This window comes from Moschus berezovskii, chromosome 26 (genome assembly GCF_049115385.1).
Source record: "Moschus berezovskii isolate FMDL1 chromosome 26, NW_MosBer_1.0, whole genome shotgun sequence".
NCBI lineage: Eukaryota > Metazoa > Chordata > Mammalia > Artiodactyla > Moschidae > Moschus > Moschus berezovskii.
In genome coordinates, this window is record NC_142485.1 from 7,460,636 (window position 1) to 7,482,233 (window position 21,598).

Genomic DNA, 21,598 nt, shown 5'->3' on the forward strand with positions numbered 1-21,598 from the left:
TTTCACAGAACTAGAACAAATAATCTCACAATTTGTATGGAAATACAAAAAACCTCGAATAGCTAAAGCAATTTTGAGGAAGAAGAATGGAACTGGGGGAATTAACCTGCCAGACTTCAGGCTCTATTACAAAGCCACAGTCATCAAGACAGTATGGTACTGGCATAAAGACAGAAATATAGATCAATGGAACAAAATAGAAAGCCCAGAGATAAACCCACGCTCCTATGGACACCTTATCTTCGACAAAGGAGGCAAGAATATAAAATGGAGAAAAGACAGTCTCTTTAACAAGTGGTGCTGGGAAAACTGGTCAGCCACTTGTAAAAGAATGAAACTAGAACACTTCCTAACACCATACACCAAAATAAACTCAAAATGGATTAAAAATCTAAATGTAAGACCAGAAACTATAAAACTCCTAGAGGAGAATGTAGGCAAAACACTCTCCGACATAAATCACAGCAGGATCCTCCAAGACCCACCTCCCAGAATATTGGAAATAAAAGCAAAAATAAACAAATGGGACCTAATTAAAACCAAAAGCTTCTGCACAGCAAAGGAAACTCTAAGCAAGGTGAAAAGACAGCCTTCAGAATGGGAGAAAATAATAGCAAATGAAGCAACTGATAAAGGATTAATCTCCAAATTATACAAGCAGCTCCTGCAGCTTAATTCCAGAAAACTAAGTGACCCAATCAAAAAATGGGCCAAAGAACTAAACAGACATTTCTCCAAAGAAGACATAAAGATGGCTAACAAACACATGAAAAAATGCTCAACATCCCTCATAATCAGAGAAATGCAAATCAAAACCACAATGAGATACCATTTCACACCAGTCAGAATGGCTGCTATCCAAAAGTCTACATGCAATAAATGCTGGAGAGGGTGTGGAGAGAAGGGAACCCTCTTACACTGTTGGTGGGAATGCAAACTAGTACAGCCACTATGGAGAACAGTGTGGAGATTCCTCAGAAAACTGGAAATAGAACTGCCATATGATCCAGCGATCGCACTCCTGGGCATACACACCGAGGAAACCAGAATTGAAAGAGACACATGTACTCCAATGTTCATTGCAGCACTGTTTATAATAGCCAGGACATGGAAGCAACCTAGATGTCCATCTGCAGACGAATGGATAAGAAAGCTTTGGTACATATACACAATGGAGTATTTCTCAGCCATCAAAAAGAATGCATTTGAACCAGTTTTAATGAGGTGGATGAAATTGGAGCCAATTATACAGAGTGAAGTAAGCCAGAAAGAAGAACATCAATACTGTATATTAACGCATATATATGGAATTTAGAAAAATGGTAACCTGAACCCTGTATAAGAGACTGCAAAAGAGACATAGGCATTTAGAACAGTCTTTGGGACTCTGTGGGAGAGGGTGAAGGTGGAATGATTGGGGAGAATGGAATTGTAGCATGTATATTATCATAAGTGACCAGTCCAGGTTCGACGCATAATTTTTCCTCTGTTCATTTCTTTGCATTTGTGCTTTTTTAATAAAAATACTTTTAACTGTAAAGAAAAAAAAATTATAAATAAATAAATAAATAAATTTTGAGAAAGTCAAAAAAAAAAATAAAGAAGATCCTGCATGCCCCAACTAAAGAACTGGCATGCCACAACGAAGGCCCAGTGCAGTCAAATAAATAAAAACAAATAAATAAGGGATGGGCAGAAGGGAGCAGCTCTGAGGCATCCAGCATCTCTCCACGTTCCGCCTCGTCTTTTCACTCCCCTATTCTTTCAACCAGTTGAGAAGGCCTCTCACACAATTTCTCAAATTTCATGATATCATTCCCAGGAAGGATGTATAAGACATGCCAGAACCCCAGAGAAAATACCTCTGAAATAAGCTCCACTTTTGCATAGTACTGGGGCCACTTTTTAGAGAATGGCTGACTTTTTTTTATGTTCTATGCTTTTTTGAATCTGAAAAGTATTGACAGGTCCATAAAGACACACTGGTTTTCTATTTTTAATACACCTGCACAACACAACCTGCCTGGCAAAAATCAGTGTTCACAACAATTGAGGTTCACTGGTACCAGATATGCATAGCCAACAGTGCTTTCCTCAATTTTAGACAGATCTTTGTAACATCCTTCTAGAATTCTCTGTTCGACAAGAATAGCAGAAGAGTACTTCCTCTCAGAGGTTTTATGAAGTTTTTTTACCTTGATTACTTAATGCATCATTTTATACCAGTTGGATATGGATACTTTCATAGGCAAATCGGAGTCCTTGAAACAATGGTTTCAGATGTATCATTCATTAAAGAAAGCAATGACTTACATCTCATCATCTGTTTTCATTAAAATGTCTTAAGGAAATTGTTCTGCCTTAAAGGCTCTCTTCCTGAGTTCATATGCAACCAAATCATCTTATTCTTTTCCATGAAAAACCTTAATTCTTGCAAGTTAGAGTTGGTGATTTTAATATTTAGTAATAGCCGCAATCATTCTTTTTTATTTACCATATGCAGTTGGCAAGAATTTTATTTTACTATTTTTCTTTCCATTTTATGATAATGCTCTCTTTTTTGTATGATAATGTCATAAGCCTAATTTTCTCTTCGGCTAGGTCTTGGATATTCCCCTCAAAGGCTGATATTTTAAATGAAAACATTTAAAACTTAACGTTAGCAGAATGGTTATGTGGTCACATGCATACACGGGGAAATAAGCCTACAGACTTCGTTAATAATATTCCATGCAAATTAAGTCTCACGCGGCACATATAGTAAGAGCTTCCCTTCAGGGCTGAGCTAAATTATAAAACTGAGGGTAAAGTTTTAAAAAGATAATAAAAGGGAGAGCAAATAACTAGGAATCAGCTTGTCAACTTCTGTTGCAGGGCTGACATCTGAATATCATTTGCATCTGACAGAGAAAATCGCAACCTAAGAGATACGCTCATTGCATGAGCATCTAGTCTACATTAACACTGATACTGAGTAGGGCCCTGTGGGGTCCTAGGCACAAAGCTTTTCTGTGTCCCTCATTTCTTTGATTATAGGAAATAACCTTCATTCAGCTTCCATGACCTTCCCTGAGCTCCAACTGGTCAGATTCAAGCACAAAACCAGGGATAAACAGTCAAGAGAAACAATAGTGCAGCCTTGGGGCAGGGTCTTGGTTCCCCTTTGAGCTGTTTTGCAGATATGGAAAGCCCCTCGGGTGAGAGTAGGGTGCTGCCCACAAGCACACAGACTCCAGACCAGTTAGAAGCAGAAGGTTGATGATGCTGACGTCCACTTACCTCTCCACCAACCCATCAGAAGATGCCCACGAACTGACCACGCCCTCTTTGAACCATTGCTATGAAACTCCTCATTAGCCCCTCCACACTGGGACACAGAGCTTTGAGGACATTAGCCCACTGTTCCCCCCTTTGCCTGGCACAGCAATAAAGCTATTCTTTTCTTCAGTTCAGTTCAGTTCAGTCACTCAGTCGTGTCCGACTCTTTGTGACCCCAAGGACTGCAGCACGCCAGGCCTCCCTGTCCATCACCAACTCCTGGAGCTTACTCAAACTCATGTCCATTGAATCGGTGATGTCATCCAACCACCTCATTCTCTGTTGTCCCCTTCTCCTCCTGCCTTCAATCTTTCCCAGCATCAGGGTCTTTTCTACTTCACCCAAAACTCTCTGTCTTAAATGTAATTTAGTGTAGGGGTACAGAGGAGAAGGCAATGGCACCCCACTCCAGTACTCTTGCCTGGAGAATCCCAGGGACGGAGGAGCCTAGTGGGCTGCAGTCCATGGGGTCGTGAAGAGTTGGACACGACTGAAGCGACTTAGCAGCAGCAGCAGCAGGGTTACAGAGGCCAGATTCAGATTCAGCCTGACCCTTTTTGTGTGTGGTTATTTGTTAACAAACATACCAGATTGGTGTCTCTTGCAGACATTAGCTGAGGCTGGCCCAAGGCATCAGTTAAACAGGTCCTTCAAGGTAATCTGGAGCCCAAGTGCAAGTTGAAGACACACCTAGTTTAACAGCAGCTGGAGGTTGGGGGTTACAGGAAGGATCGGTTTCAGAAAGGCAGGAAGTGGCAGTGAATCAAGCTTACCGTGTGACAACCAGTCTAAACTGTCAGTACCTTGAGAGCAGGCGTTGAGTAAGAGTTCGCTCCAGGTTCTCATGTCTAACGTGCTGAACCGTTCTCTGTGCCTGAAATTCCCTTCCCACTCTCAGCATCTCTGGGCCCACCCCACCCTTCCAGCCTCAGCTCCAATGTCAGTTCCTAAGCGTGGCCCACCTGGCCAGGCTCTGCCCCAATGCTGTCTACCGAGACTGTGGAACAGAAACGAAAAGCAGATGAGGAGGACCTGCCGGGGAGAGACAACGTGACTTGCCCGGCAAGGCAGCCACGCCCTAAGGATGCCCACTTGTCTCTGAGCTCAGCCTGACCCCATTACCCTTCTTCTCAGCACCCTGTAAGATCTGTGCTCCCCCACGGCTCATTGCTCTCATTATTGATGACCCTCAAAAGTACCAATAATGCTATTCCTAGAGATTTTCCTGCCAGTCCAGTGGTTAAGACTTGTGCTTCCAATGCAAGGGGCATTGGAACTGATCCGGGAATTAAGATCCCACATGCCACGTGGCCAAAAAAAATGTTATCCCAAAGTGAAGTCAAAGAAACTGGAGAAACTGAAAGGCAATAATAGAAAAAGAAGAAGAAAAGGGAAAGGGGTACTTGAAATGTATCATGATTGAATGAAATCTAACTGCACAAAAGACTGCCTTACCTGGAATGACTCATGGGCTCGCAAAGAGTCGGACACGACTGAGCGACTGAACTGATCTGAACTGAAGGAGGTCTCTGCGAGAAGTGACTGTGTAAGTGGACAGGAAAGAACAGGGATCGGGGGGGTGGGCACAGCGATCTTTCCCCTCTGGCCGAGAGACGCCGGGAAGGAGCTGAGCTGGGCGTCCACAGAGGGATTTTGTAAAGCCGATGCATCATCATCGCTTTTCTAGACCACGTTGGGGTATAAAAGCACATACAGAGCGTTATGTAACTTCCAAGGTCAACTAAAACCACCACATACATAATTTGACAAAGGCTTGTTTCATACTATAAATGCCTACTTTTGTGTTCTTTTCCTGAACTTCCATGACTCACCAATAAAGAGATGCAACATTTCATCATGTATTCTCTAATGAATCCTCCTTGTCTATTCAGGACTCTGCAAAGGGAAAACTGGGAGCAAATGTAAATGTTTTCCTAGCCCTTATAAAAGTACAAAATTAAAAAGGCCCGTTACCCTGTAATGGAAATATTCTACTAAACTGAAGTCTCATTTTCAAATGATCCAACCAGAACAATCAACAATCATAGGCTTTATGTCCAAACGGGAGAGGAGGGGGCACAGATAACTTGCCCTTGGGTTAGCAGGGTTATATTTAAACAATGAAGACCAAACATGTCTATATGAAGGGCTCTGAGAAAAATATGCTGGGTATTTTTTTTTAATTAATGGGAATTCTGCTCCCAAATTTCCACAGAAAGCTTTTTCTTTTCTAATCTGATTACTCACTGCAGTTTTAGCCACTGCCAGGAAGAAGTCAGAGGATTGTAAAAATCTATGATGTCCTATCTGAAGGGATGTGACCTACAATTGGGGTCCCTGGGGGCTCCACATTCCAGTATGAGCTGGGATCGGGTGTGCAGGGTCAAGGGGAGAGACGTACATGAAACAGTGAGCTCAGGAGTTCCCCAAGATGCAAGCAAGTGTTGAAAACCACAATCACACCAAGTGTAGGCAACAGGAAGCCAGGTCGGTGGTTTAACACTTGACAAAAAAAAAAAAGTTTCCCTCTCCTCCACACCCACAAAGGAATAGGGCTGCTTTTCCTAATTAGGCCACAGACAACACACAACCGCTCTGAACCCCTCCATTTCACCATCGACAGACGGCAAAGTATTACAGCTTCCTGGATTTATAGGGATATATCCACTTATATTATCTACAAGTGTTTTTGGAACATTCACTTTTAAAAGAATAGTTCTTGAAACCATAAGGTCCTACTGTACAGCAGAGGGAACTATATTCAGTATCCTGGGATAAACCATAATGGAAAAGAATATGAAAAAGAATATATACGTGTGTGATATATACACATACGCGTATATTCCTCTCACAGATCAGTCAGTAAAGAATCTGCCTACAATGCCGGAGACCCGGGTTCGATTCCTGGGTCGGGAAGATCCCCTGGAGAAGGAAACAGCAACCCACTTCAAGTATTCTTGCCTGGAGAATTCCATGGACAGAGGAACCTGGCGGGCTACAGGCCATGGGGTCGCAAGAGTCAGACACGACTTAGCGAATAAACCACCACACATACCCATATAACTGAGAAGGAGGCGACAGAGGACGAGATGGTTGGATGGCATCACCGACTCAATGCACATGAGTTTGAGCAAACTCTGCAAGATGGTGAAAGACAGGGAAGCCTGGCGTTCTGCAGTCCATGGGGTCTCAAAGAGTCAGACACGACTGAGCGACTGAACAATAAGTTTGCTGTACAGCAGAAATTCACACAACACTATAAAACAATTATACATCAATGAAACAATTCTTTAAAAAGAACAGTTTTTCAAAAGTTGATACAATAACAAAACAGGAGGAAGGGGGAATAAAAGCTGTGAGTTTATAACTTTAGTTGCAACTTGGTATCATTTCAGTCTAATGAAATGCCTGAAACATTTAAATTTATTTTGGAAGATATAAGATATTTTCATACAATGGAAACAACTAAATGTACTGAGATTGTTTAAAAAGTTTCCTTGTTTCCTTGTAGGAATCATGAAGCTGTTACACGTGCAAAGTCCACACAAGGGCAGTGCACCCGGCAGTGTCAGCAACAACAGCATCCCACCCCTACACCTCTCCAGATACATCACATGAAACATTTTGTCATCGTCACAGCAACTGCTATTCCCATGGGAGGAAGCCACCCCGACAAGTGGCAAAGAGGATCGGTGAGAGAATCAGTCCCAGAAACCAGGCGCCCCGCCCCCAATCCAGTACTTTTATTATTCGGCCCCTCATTAAGGTCAAGTTTTCTGAAGAAGAAAATCCATCTCCCTAAGGAAGGCGGCACTGCATTGGTGGTTAAGAGCATGGGCTTTGGAGACAAACAATTCTAAGCCCCAGGCCTCGTTCTGCCACGTTCCAGCGACGTAACCTTGGGCCAGTAACCCCGCCTCTGTGCACGCCGTTTCACCATCTGGACAATGGCCCCACGGGAGCCACTGTCATGATGAGCCAGTTTCCAGTCTCCCCTCTTCCCAGCGCAGACGGCACCCTCCTCCACCCCCGCACCTGGACGGCGCCACGTGAGCGGCCCTGACAAATGAAGGGTGAGCAGAGGCAGGCTTGTGGCGTCCAGGCGTGGACAGTGAGGAGTCCACACACACACTACGCTGTGCACCCTCTCTGGTACACAGCCCTGGGCTGAGACCACAGTCACCTAACACCGCACCAGCTGACAGATCGCAGTTCAAGCATTGCTTAGGCCCCTTCTTGTGACGATCAAACGAAATGGCAGAGGAAGTTGTTAACACAATGCCTCGTAGGGTCACCACTGATCGAACGACGGCCCCCATCTATAGAGCTGCACGGGTGAAAAGGGAGACCCAAGACTCAGTCTCAAGACACCTACTCCATAGTCCGCTTATTCTCTCTACAAATGCTTGCAGAGAACCACGTGCCAGGCACTCTGCTGGGAGCTGAATATACCCCCAAGAAATACGCACATCTTTAAAGACTGTCTGGAAACCCCTTTCTGAGGGAGCTTAGGTGCAACTCTTCATGATTACGTACATGTACAACTCTTTGATTATATTACGCACGACTCTTCTTGTGTATGTCCCAGTGACCTGCAGAGGAGTGAATTCCTGCCCTGGCAAGGACTGAGGGATCAGAGAGCCAGCGAGGACACTTCCAAGGTCCTGACTCGTCCCCTCCCCCACATGAGCCTCACCGAGCTCTCCTGCCTGCTGATGAGGGCACTAAAGCTCATCGCACCTGGCCTGCAAGGTCTACAAGGAAAGAGCTCTGACTTCCATCAAGGCTGTTGTAGTGAACAATTTATCACATCGCCATCTCACGTCACATCCAACAGCGCCTGCCAGATATGCAGGTCATTCTATGAAATATGGGAGTTGAATGGATAGATCCTGATAAATCTCCCAATATTTTAATCCTTTTTTTTTTCTCCTTGATTCTTAAAACTATACCTTTTTTCTTGAGAGGGAACTTCTCCGAAGACTCCTTGGAGTTTTGGGTGTGTTTTTCCAACTTCAAATTTATTTTAATGATAGGTACAGAAGTTAACAAATGACAATTAAAACAAAATCAGTTATGTTCATTACACATAACTTAAAACCTTGCAGCACTGCATGTTAAAAACAACAGCTTCATTCATATAGAAAAGAGTATTATTTTGAGACTTGTGACAGTATAATGAAATTTTTACCATAAGCTTCTGGTAGAGTATTTCCTAAAGATTTAAAGACCTGATGAATCAGTTAATGCATCATTAGAAAAGATAGCCACCTCATGTGACGAGTTGCCTCACTGGAAAAGACTCTGATGCTGGGAAAGATTGGCGGCGGGAGGAGAAGGGGACGGCAGAGAATGAGATGGCTGGATGGCATCACCGACTCGATGGACATGAGTGTGAGTGAACTCCGGGAGTTGGCGATGGACAGGGAGGCCTGGCGTGCTGTGAGTCATGGGGTTGCAGAGAGTCGGACAGGACTAGTGACGGAACTGAAATGAACTGAAGGAAAGTGAGACTACGAGCAATGAACTTGAAAATCGCACCTGGGACAGGGTTGAGCAGTCCTGACTGAACACCTGATTGCTGGTGGGCTTGTTCTCAGAGTAAGAGCCCTGAGCTCCAGATACAGTCATGTTTTCATTAACTTGGGGAAAATGATTACATCTGGAACATGCATATACTTAGGATCAAAACTCAAAATCGGTCCCCCACAGCATCAGCAAACAACACTGTGAACCGCAGGCAGATCCTGGTAGAATTTTTAAATTCTAATTTAGTAAGACACGACTGCATTTTCCAGGAGTAATCAGCCACACTCAAATCTAATTTAAATTCCCAACAACCTTGCTTTAGAAATTTTTCCATGAAATCTGGTCTTTGCCTGACTTGCCTGCTGTAAATTCTATTAACCAAATTCAGCAGGGCCTTATACTCCTCTTGAATAACGCTACATTTGGAGGGGGAAAAAAAGATTATGAAACATCTAGCATTTCAAAAAGTACACATAGGAGCTTAAGACTTAAACTTTGGTTGTTTTTCCTTTCAGATTATCCAAAAGGCTGGACTCAATGCCTGAATGATCACATTTTCCAAGACACAGGAGATAAGCCCTACACTTGCTCCCAGCTGTGAGGCTCACGCTGCTCAGACACGAAACCTGGTCTCTCCAGCCTTTCTTCAGAAACGATGGAAACTTCTGGAACACCAGGCAGAATTGGTATTATTTTGCTGTCTTGCCTTTCTTTCCTCGGGGTTTCCAGGTCTCTTGGGACACGGAATCTACCCGTGTTCCCACTGACAGTGACCTGCAGACCCCATCTGTCTCCTGCCAACTATCTCTCATCCTCAAGACCCTATAAAGTCTTCAGACTCCTTCAGGACTCCCACAGCCTCCACAGGGCTACACATCCACCTGAACCAGTCCCGTGCCGGGGGTGGTGACACACCCACCTGAACCAGTCTCATGCCCGGGGCAGTCTGAGCTGTCTTCAGTGATGTCATCCTTCAGTATCTGCAGGGGATCAGTTCTGGGATCCAGGTTTACTCAAGTTCCTTATGTAAACTGCTGCAGTATTTGCTTATAACCTATGCACATTTTCCTTTGCTTTAAAATATGTCCAAAAAAAATAAAATATGTGCAGATATTCTAATTCTACTTCTCATATCTAATACAATGTAAATAGCTGTAAGTTTGATGTAAATGCTATGTAAGTAGTTGCTGGCACACAGCAAATTCATGTTTCACTTTCTGGAAATTCCTTGGATGTTCCTGTCTCAAATATTTACAGTCTGCAGTGATTGAACCCTCAGATGCAGAGCCTACGGAGATTGAGGGTCAGTTGTAGACGGAAGTTAACTGGATAAACCAGATCATATCAGGTTAATGAAAGACTCTACTCTAGTTAAGAAGAGGTCTATGAAACAGCACTGCCGCTGGGGTGTGGAGCACAGGGCAGACTTGGGAGTCTGCCTGGAGCCCCGCGGACACTCCCGTGCGGGCAGCAGCTGACCTCAACAGCCCTGTTTCAGGACACAAGGTATAAAAATTGGATGTTCTTATGAGCAGATGTGAGCCCTCCAAAAGAAGTACTTTAAAAAAGAATTTGCAACACTCAAGGCAGTTTAAAAATAAAAAGTTTTCTTTTTATTTTTTGGCTGCACCACATGGCACGTGGGATCTTAGTTCCCCAACCAAGGATTGAACCCGTGTCCTCAGCACTGGAGTCCTAAGCACTGGACCCCCAGGCAAGTCCCAAGGCACTTTTTAAAGTGTAAAGTGTATGAAGTCACCTTGTGTTCACTGCAGCACCGTTTACCATAGCCAAGACAACAAATGGAGGCAACCCAAATGTCCGCCGACAGAAGAATGGTCACCTAGGATGTGGGACATACGTATAATGGAATAGCACTCAGTCATCGGAAAGAATGAAATCAGGCCATCTGCAGCAACGTGGGTGCACCTAAAGACTGTCATACTGAGTGAAGTCAGTCAGAGAAGGAGGGACACTGCATGACAGCCCCTCTATGTTGCTGCTGTCGTTGAGTCACTAAGTCATCCCCGACTCTTCACGACCCCATGGACTGCAGCCCACCAGGCTCCCCTGTCCATAGGATTTCCCAGGCAAGAGTACTCGAGTGGGTTGCAAGTTCCTTCTCCAGGGGATCTTCCCGACCCAGGGATCGAATTCGTGCCTCCTGCATTGGCAGGTGGATTCTTTGCCACGGGCCGTCAGGGAAGCCTGGATCCCTTCTATGCAGAATCTAAAAAGAGGTGCTACAGACGAACTTATTTACAAAACAGAAACAGACTCACAAACTTAGAGAAAGACCTTACAGTTGCCAGAAGGGAAGGACTGGGGGAAGGGATAGTTGGGGAGTTTGGGACTGACAAGTCCACACTGCTGTATTTAAAACGGATAACCAACAAGGTCCTACCATATAGCACAGCTGGTTCTCCTGTACAGAACTGTCTATGTATATGTGGCAGACTGGATGGGAAGGGACTGGTGGAAGAACAGATGCGTGGATATGTATGGCTGAGTCTCTCAGCTGTCCGCCTGATACTATCAGCACATTGTTAGTCAATTACACGCCAATATAAAATTAAGTTTAACAATAAAAAATAAAGCAGATGAAAGCATTTTGAAATGTAGGGAGAAAACAAAGGAAGAACAAAACCAAACCTGTAGTCCTTCACCCATCTCCTCACATAAGATCACCTTCAAGGCCTGAAACAAGCAAACAAAAGCCTCCCACAGGGCTGTCTGTGCGCCAGTGCTTCGCTGCAGATGCCTTCATCAAATTTTATCTGTAAAGCACTAAACAGTAAATATTTTGGGCTTTGTGGGCCACAGAGGGTCTCTGTCATATATACCCTCCTTTGCTTGATTTTTACAAGCTTATAAAAGTGTAAAAACCATGCCAGCTTGAGAGCCGTGGATGGGCAGCCTTTGGCCACCGTTGGCCATTATCAGGCTGTAGTCACAGCCTCAGACCATCTTTGGTGCTTAAACAGAGATGCAGGATAACTACCTCTGACAGGACAAAATTGTAGATTAAGCAAAACACAGAAAACTAAGAAGCTTTTGTCCAAAAGGAAAGCGCCTTTCCAGATAGGCACTAAATGAGCTCAGTTCCGCCTAAAAGCATTTTCTTGGTTCTATACAATTGCAATTACAAATCCCAGAGCTGTGTGTGTCTCCTTTTGGTTTCCATTTTGTCTGTTTTTGCTTGAGGGTGGGAGGAGAGAGGTCAAGGGAGATAGAAGATAAAGATTTTGGCAGAGTGATTCTTTGGCTTACATTTTTGAAGTTAAAAGGTTAAAATAAGTAAGTTCTAAAAATAACTGTAAGAAGGAAAAATACCACCTCTCAAATAATAAAACAGACTATAGATCTACAGTAATTAAAAGTATAATTTTAGACCAAAAATAGAGTTGCCATATGATCCTGCAATCCCACTGCTGGGTATATATCTTGACAAAACTATAATTTAAAAAGGTACATACACCTCTGTGTTCATAGCTGCATTAATCACAGTACCCAGGACATGGAAGCAACCTAAATGTCCATCAACAGATGAATGGATAAAGATGTGATACGTACACATATGCAATGGACTATCAAGTCATAAAAAATGAATGAAATAACGCCATTTGCAGCAACATGGATGGAACGGGGGATGACCACACCAAGTCAAGGAAGTCAGACAAAAACAGATACCATAAGATATCACTTCCATGAAGAATCTAAACTATGGCACAAATGAACTTATCTCCAAAGCAGAAACAGACTCACAGAGAGAACAGACCTGTGCTTGCCTAGCGGGAGGCTGAGTTAAGGGAGGGATGGAGCAGGAGGCTGGGGTTAGCAGAGGCAAACTGTTATACAGAGAAAGGAGACAAGGTCCTACTGAACAGCACAGGGGACTATACTCGGTGTCCTGGGATAACTCTCAATGGAAAATAGCAGGGAAAAATGTGTGTCTGTGAGTAACTGACTCACTGTGCTGTGCAGCAGAAATTAACACGAGATTGCAAATCAACTAGATTTCGAAAAACAATTTTTAAATACTATTTTAGACTAAATCAGAAGCAGATTAGTAAAACAAAAATATCATAGGAACAAACTCTAAGATATACAAAACAGGAATACATGATGAAGTGATGACAAAACTCTGTGGTGGATTCAACGGCTGATTCAACTTAATAATTGCTGGGTCAACTGATTATCGATAGGAAGAAATCAAGTAGAAAGATATACTCCAAAATTAATTCCAAGTAACTCACAAAGTTTAAAAAGTCCATTAGAGGATATATTATAAAAAAATTAGTTAAGCATATTATTTCCTTTCTGTAGGGAAAGACTTTTTAAAACTGTGACAGAAGTCATATATCCATAAAAGATAAAATCGATTTCTTAAAAATTAAAATTAGTAAATTTATTTTTACATAGTAATAAAGCAAGGAGATCCAACCAGTCCATTCTAGAGGAGGTCAATCCTGGGTGTTCATTGGAAGGACTGATGCTAAAGCTGAAACTCCAATACTTTGGCCACCTCATGCGACGAGTTGACTCACTGGAAAAGACTCTGATGCTGGGAGGGATTGGGGGCGGGAGGAGAAGGGGACGACAGAGAATGAGATGGCTGGATGACATCACCGACTCGATGGAGGTGGGTTTGAGTGAACTCCGGGAGTTGGTGATAGACAGGGAGGCCTGGCGGGCTGTGATTCATGGGGTCGCAAAGAGTCGGACATGACTGAGCGACTGAACTGAATTGAACTGAATATAGTCTTAAGATTATACACTTAGAGTGAATTAACATTATAAATAAAAATTAGCAATTTAAACACACTTAAACATCAAAAGGTCTTCCCAAGTGGCGCTCGTGGTAAACAACCCACCTGCCATTGCACAAGATGTAAGAGACACAGGTTCGATCCCTGGGTCAGGAAGATCCCCTGGAGGAGGACACGGCAACCCACTCCAGTCTTCTTGCCTGGAGAATCCCCAAGGACAGAGAGGCCTGGCGGGCTGCAGTGCATGGGGTCACAACAAGTCGGACATGACTGAGGCAACTTAGCACACATGCACACAAACGTCAAAAAATATTCATAAAAGGCAGCAACTAATCAGGAAAATACTTTCAAAACTATTATAGAGAAAGAATCGATAGCTTTCATATATAAAGATGCCTTATAAACTGTTAGGACTTCCCTTGTAGCTCAGTCAGTAAAGAATCTGCCTGAAGTGCAGGAAACCCGGGTTCGATCCCTGGGTTGGGAAGATCCCCTGGAAAAGGAAACAGCAACTCACTGCAGTATCCTTGCCTGGAAAATCTCATGGACAGAAGAGCTTGGAGGGCTGCAGTCCACGGGGTCACAAAGAGTCAGGCACGACTGAGCGACTAACACTTACTTACTTACACTCTAAACTATTAGGAATATATTATACTTCAATAGCTTAAAAAGTAGAGCATTTTTTCAGTTCAGTTCACTTCAGTTCAGTCGCTCAGTTGTGTCCGACTCTCTGCGACCCCATGAATCACAGCACGCCAGGCCTCCCTGTCCATCACCAACTCCCGGAGTTCACTCAAACTCATGTCCACAGAGTCAGTGATGCCATCCAGCCATCTCATTCTCTGTCATCCTCGTTTGAAAAGACCCTGATGTTGCGAAAGATTGAAGGCAGGAGGTAAAGGGGACGACAGAGGATGAGATGGTTGGATGGCATCACCGACTCGATGGACATGAGTTTGAGTGAACTCCAGGAGCTGGTGCTGGACAGGGAGGCCTGGCGTGCTGCGGTCCATGCAGTCACAAAGAGTCGGACACGACTGCGCAACTGAACTGACCTGAACTGAAAGTTAATATACAGATAAAAACGTTTAACTTCACTGGCAATCAATGAAAGGCAAATAAACACCATGATTTTTTGCTTTTCACATCAGCCAGGTCAGCACATGATGCCTAAAGCACGTATGAGTCCGCGCTCCTCCTCCCACTGCTGACTGCATAGAAATTCACTCTGGAAAACTTCATTTATTTTAGTGTTTGATTTTTTCAAATTGAAGGGTAGTTGATTTGCAATGTAGTGTTAATTTCTGCTGTACAGCAGAGTGATTCAGTTATACACATATAAACACGCATTCATTTCTATATTCTTTTCCATCATGCTCTATCACAGGGTACTGAATATGGTTCCCTGGGCTACACAGTAGGATCCTGTTGTTTATCCATTCCATATATCATAGCTTACACATGCTAACTGGGAAATAATTTGGCCAGCATTATGTATCTTTCAACTTATGTATCACATACCTTTAAAGTGATCACACACACATGGAATTTGTAAAGTATCTTTGATACTAATTTCTCAGTTTGACATTGATTTCTCATTTAAATGCTTTCTTCTCTGCAATCTCCCTCTGGTTTTTCAATCTTCTAACTTTATTGAGGCCTTCAGTGGCTAAGTCAAAGATCTCTCTTGGTAAGTGTCACATTGCACTTGAAAATTTGCAGGCTATTTTCAAATATCTTTTGATATTGATTTCTAACATAATTTCACAGTGATAAGAGAACAGACTCTGTATGATTTCAATACCTTTAGACCATGGAATTTTTGCACCTGATCTTATGTTCCTGGATACATTCCAGTGGCTCCCAATTTAGAGTCTATGGAACTTGACTAGAATTTGTATCCTACTGTTGTGTGAAAATTGTATAAACCTTCCTTATGTTGAACTGGTTCACAGCGCTTTGCGGGCCTATTGTATCCTTCCGCTTCTCTGTCATTCGCTCTATTAATTTTTGAGAGAATGATACTGAAACTCCAACTAAAAATCTTAATTTATTTCTACTTAAATAAATTACAGAATTAATTACAGAATGCTCTGTTAAGCAAGACACAGGTCTAAAAGTAAAAAAACAGGGCCGCTAAAAGGAAAAGAATCCATTTAAAAATGCTTTGGGCATCAAAGTTTAACTCATTAAAAGGAAAATAATCAACAACCTTGATTTGACATTATCAGATGGTCAAGGCCCCATGTGATACCACTTTAAGGCCTGCTCTCCCTGTGCAGGAGCCTGGGAAACAGGGCTCACCGGGTACTAATACAGTGAACAAAGGAATGATGTGCTGAGATTATTAATGAGTCAAATGTTGTTATTTAACCGCTAAGTTGTGTCTGACTCTCTTGCGACCCCATGGAGTAGCCCACCAGGCTCCTTTGTCCGCGGGATTTCCCAGACAAGAAAACTGGAGCGGGTTACCATTTCCACCTCCGGAGAGTGGGGTGGGGGGGTCTTCCTGACCACTGAGCCACCAGCGAAGCCCAAGGACTCAAACAGGGAAACATAAATAACTCCAGGGAGCGTGACGCAGTAGTGTGACGATACCCACAGAGACGCCCTCTAATTAGGACATGAAGGCACTAAGTCAGTGAAGACGACAGAAGGTGCAGAAAGCACTCAAGTATCAAGCACCTCTGGACAGAAAAGCTGTGCTGCGGTGGAAGCAGTGCAGGCTCTGGAGGCCCACAGACAGGGCTGGAACCCCGGAGCGCCCACAGGCAGGCCGTGTGCTCCCAGGCGAGATCTCAGCCTCTCGGAGCATCAGCGCACATGACTGGCAAAAACACAGAGAGTAATAACTCTTAGAGTCTTAGTGTGAGGTTCGAGGTCGTGGGTACCAGACACCTGGATCAAAGCCCAGGGTGCCCAGCCATGCGTGGAACCCACGACACACCCAGGGAAGACCAGAGACCACAGAGACCACCCCTCCTTGCCCGATGCTGGAGGCACTGTTTTCTCTTCCCTAGCTGGCTTGTGGCCCCAGGGAAAAGCCTTGCTGGGCACTGGCGGGGGCCTGGGGCAGCTAGGAAGAGAATGATGGTTAGAGCTCAGTGATGCTCTGAATCTGGAAGCCCAGACGGTCTCTGCGGGCTCCCCCAGTGTTGGCCGGGCCCTGCTCCAGCACAACCCGACCCAGACTCTGAACAGCCTGGAACAGAACTGGGGCAAAGGGACGGGAAAACAGCAACAATAATGCCCAGGGAAGGCACAGAATACAGTAAGCCTTACAACTAAAAGAAAAATAATAAGAAATAAATGATGGACGAGAAATCGACAAATCTCCATCAGCCGACAGAACACTTCAAAAGAGACGGTGTACACAAAGGAAGGAGAAAACGGGCAGCGACGGAAGGAATTAATGAAGACAGAAATATCAACTTCACTCCGTGGGAAGACAGGAAAATCCTGCACATACAGATATGCGCACAGTAAGAACACTGCCTGGTGTGCTTGAGGATCCTATGAGAAGTGGGTGATGACCTTGCTGGGCTGCCAGGATGGGGGGAGACAAAAAGAGAGCTCTCTATCCATCACCAGAAGCTGATGGGAGACCCTGGGTGGTACTGCTGATCTCTGGGAAGTTAAGGGCAAACCTGACAACTTGTCAACGAATGAAGGCCTCCGTCTTCCTCTGAGAAGTAATAAAGATAATTAGAAGAGATCTTCAAAATCATTAGCAACATTAAAATTGACTGTAATTACCTTACGGGTAGTTGAAGTAGGAGTCATAATGAGCCCTTATTTAGAAAAAACTATTGTGTCAGACAAATGTGACAGCTCCTGGCCTCGGTGCTGGCACTTCTATTTTTAGCCGGCAGGATGGCACGGTGGACGAGAAAGGGCGATCTTCACCATGAAAAAGACCCAGACACGAATCTCAGTTCCGTCCCGTTCCCAGTTTACATGGCAGCTGATCTCTCCAAGCTTCAGTGTTTGCCCTGTCTCACAGGGTGTTGCTGACAACTAACAACTGACAAAAAAGACTAGCATACAGTAAGAGCCACACGAACGGTACCGACTGCCAAGTTTAACAGCACCTCTTGCATCGGGCTAAATTCCCAAGGGCCGGGGGAGACACGTTCCTCCAGTGGAGGTCTTGTCAAGTTGCTGAGCAGGGACTACTGCCACGCTGATAAAGAATCTGTGGTCCAGCGCTTCAGCGAACACCTGCAAGCATACAGAGCGGTGATGAAGCCCACCACAGAGCACCGGGGAACCCCAACTGTCCATGGGCCCCTAAATCAGCACAAACCTTCTGTGGACCCGTGCATTCCCCACGGTGGGCCTGGCAAACCACGGCAACCACGTGTGGCTCTATTCTACTTTTCTAAGGAACACCATACTGTTTTCCACTTCCCTGGTGGCTCAGATGGTAAAGAATCTGCCTGCAAAGTGGGAGACCTGGGTTCGACCCCTGGGTTGGGAAGATCCCCTGGAGGAGGGAATGGCAACCCACTCCAGTATTCTTGCCTGGAGAATCCCCATGGACGGAGGAGCCTGGTGGGCTACAGTCCAGGGGGTCGCACAGAGTCGGACACGACTGAGCGACTGAGCACATTTACTGTTTTCCATAGTGGCTGCACCAATGTACAAGCCCACCAACAGTATAGGAAGGTTCCCTTTTCTCCACACCCTCTACAGCCGTTACCGTTCATAGACTTTCTGATGACGGCCATCCTGACTGGTGTGAAGGGAACCTCACTGTAGGTTTGATTTGTATTTCTCTAATACAAAATCATATTTTTAAAAATTAAACGTTGATTGTCAAAACAAGTATATGAGAATATTTTGCTGGTAGAGGTACATCATTCTACAGAGGACAGTTTGTCAGTATCCAGTAAAACAAAAACCTGTCCTTCAACCATTTCTAGATTCCAATTCTAGAAATTTCTCCTACAGACACACTAGTACATGCACACATGCCATTTCACTAAGGCTCTTTACAGTACCAATATAATATCAAGACTCTTTATAATATCGTAACAATCTAAATGTCCACCCATAGGGGACTAGATACATAAAATCGCATCCGCAGAAGAGAATACTGTAGACCCACTAAAAAGAATGAGGCAGATCTATACATAATAAAATGAACCAATCTCCATACCATTAGGTTAAAAAAAAAAAAAAACCAAGGTATGGAAGTGCACACCATATGCTGCTAGTCAGGCACAGGGTAAGGACAAAAAGAAATGTCCACACTTAATATTAATCTCTAATACTCGCTGCATGTATTCTGCATGCCAAGAACTGTTCTCAGCCCTTTACATGAATTATCTCATTAGTTGTTCTCAGTAATTCTGAGACCTCCTTCATATACCCATTCTGCAGATGAGAAAAACTGAGGTACCGTGAGGTTGCCCAGAGTCACAAAGGGAGTGACTGAGTTTCAGTCTCCGTCTGGCGTCAAAGCTCACCCTCTGGGCCAAACCACACTGAAGCTCCTAATACTCCTGCTACCTCTTAGAGTGTCCCCAACAAACTTGTACAAAGAGTTGCCCAGCTAGAAGATGAGGATGGGAATGAGGTGGTCTGAATTCTGTACATGTGCATGACTTGTCCAAAAATCAATAAATGCTGTAATCTTTTACTCCACCTGCTTGGATTAATCGGTGAGAAGGACAATATCAATTAGTGTTATGAATGAATTATGTATTTTTAAAGAAATGTAGTTTCATTCATCTATTGACTTGTTTCTGTATTTAATTAGTTCCTCATTTTTTTCAAGGACTCGAAAAATGACAAATAAAACTTCACCTAGTACAGAATTCACAGTTATGCATACAAGCGATTTGCAAGATCATCAAGGGGGAATGATAAAACACGCGCGCGCATGCGCGCGCGCACACACACACACACACAAACAGCATTAAGGGACTTCTCTGGCAGTCCAGTGGTTGGGACTTCACCTTCCAGAGCAGGAGGTACAGGTTTGATCCCTGCTTGGGGAGCTAAGAAATGCATCCATCCCACATGCATGCTGCCAAAGAATCAAGACATGGAACATGGAAATAGAAACAAAAATAAACAAATGGGACCTAATTGAACTTAAAAGCTTTTGCACAACAAAGGAAACTATAAGCAAGGTAAAAAGGCAGGCTTCAGAATGGGAGAAAATAATACCAAACGAAGCAACGGACAAAGAATTAATCTTCAAAATATACAAGCAGCTCATGCAGCTCAATTCCAGAAAAACAAACAACCCAACCAAAAAATGGGCCAAAGAACTAAACAGACATTTCTCCAAAGAAGACATACAGATGACTAATAAGCACATGAAAAGATGCCCAACATCACTCATTATCAGAAAAATGCAAATCAAAACCACAGTGAGGTACCGCCTCACACCAGTCAGAACAGCCGCCATCACAAGGTCTACAAACAATAAATGCTGGAGAGGGTGTGGAGAAAAGGAAACCCTCTTACATTGTTGGTGGGAATGCAAACTAGTACAGCCACTATGGAGAACAGTGTGGAGATTCCTTAAAAAACCGGAAATAGAACTGCCTTATGACCCAGCAATCACACTCCTGGGCATACACACCGAGGAAACCAGAACTGAAAGAGACACGTGTACCCCAATGTTCATCACAGCACTGTTTACAATAGCTGGGGCACAGAAGCAAGCTGGATGTCCATTGGAAGACAAACGGATAAGGAAGTTGTGGTACATATACACAATGGAATATTACTCAGCCATAAAAAATAACTCATTTGAGTCAGTTCTCATGAGGTGGATGAAACTGGAGCCCATTATATAGACTGAAGTAAGCCAGAAAGACACACCAACACAGTATATTAACGCGTATATAAGGAATTTAGAAAGACAGTAACAGCGACCCCATATGCAAGGCAGCAAAAGAGAGACAGACGTAAAGAACAGACTTTGTGACTGTGTAGGAGAAGGCGAGGGTGGGATAATATGAGAGAATAGCACTGAAACATGTGTATTACCATATGACTAGATGACCAGTGCAAGTTCGAAGCATGAAGCAGGGCACTCAAAGCCGGTGCTCTGGGACAACCCAGAGGGATGGGGTGGGGAGGGAGGTGGGAGGGGGGTTCGGGACAGGGGGACACATGTACACCCGTGGGTGATTCATGTCGATGTGTGGCAAAAACCACTACAATTCTGTAAAGTAATTATCTTCCAGTCTAAAATTAATTTTTTTAAAAGACATGGAACAGATGCAATTGTAACAAATTCAGTAAAGATTTGAAAATAAAACAAGCCTAAGGTTGAGGGTGGAGGCTGTTTACTTACTGCAAGGTATCCTCAAAGGCAGGAAGAGGATTTTAGACTTTATTTCTACATAAGGAGAGAAATGAAGAAAGAGTAAAAGCATACTCAGAAGCACACTCAGTCTCTTAATTATGATCTATCTCCAACAATAACTGAGAAAAATGGCAAAATTTTTCTGATAGGGAAACATTCATCATAAAATATAAAACCACATCCTCGCAAAGATATAAAAGGTATAAAACATCGATGAGGTAGGGCTCTGTGTTTTGTGTGTTCCTCTGAAACACAAGGTCAACAGGCCAGAGCAGTGCTTCTCAAATTTTAATGTGTGGACACATGCCAGGGGACCTCGTTAAAATGCAGATTCGGATTCAGTAAGTCTGGGGGCAACCCAAGACTCCACCTCTTTAAGCAGTGTACTCACAAGGGCCACCTGTACTGAGGTGGGCTGGCCACACTTTGTGGAACAAGATTCTAGACAATAGGGCTAAGGAGATACAACTAAACCCTGATAAATTTTCAGCTGGAGAATTAAACTGCAGCTATTAAAATCTTCATCCTTTTGTTTTCAACCAGGGTTCTTGGCCCTGCCCCATCAACAGAAATTGATAAAAGGCCAGACAAGAAATTCAGACAAGGCTTTATTGGGGCCCCTGCTGCAGTAGTGGGGAGGCAAAAGCAAGTA

The 21,598-nt window shown here is 43.8% G+C and overlaps 1 protein-coding gene across 13 annotated transcripts in view; it reads right to left on the reverse strand.

The window, feature by feature from the left end:
• Positions 1–21,598, reverse strand: part of CSGALNACT1 (chondroitin sulfate N-acetylgalactosaminyltransferase 1) — a 342,047-nt gene that overhangs the window by 219,645 nt on the left and 100,804 nt on the right. For 2 of the 13 annotated variants that reach the window (XM_055416692.2, XM_088832688.1), the window contains exon 2: positions 17,708–17,837. The exons of 7 other annotated variants lie outside the window; for them this stretch is intronic. The gene's annotated coding sequence lies outside the window, so the exon portion shown is untranslated. Of the gene's footprint in view, positions 1–3,905; positions 4,000–4,091; positions 4,468–17,372; positions 17,653–17,707; positions 17,838–21,598 lie in introns of those variants that run through there. 4 more of the 13 variants (XM_055416700.2, XM_088832692.1, XM_088832689.1 and 1 more) reach the window with 4 other exon arrangements.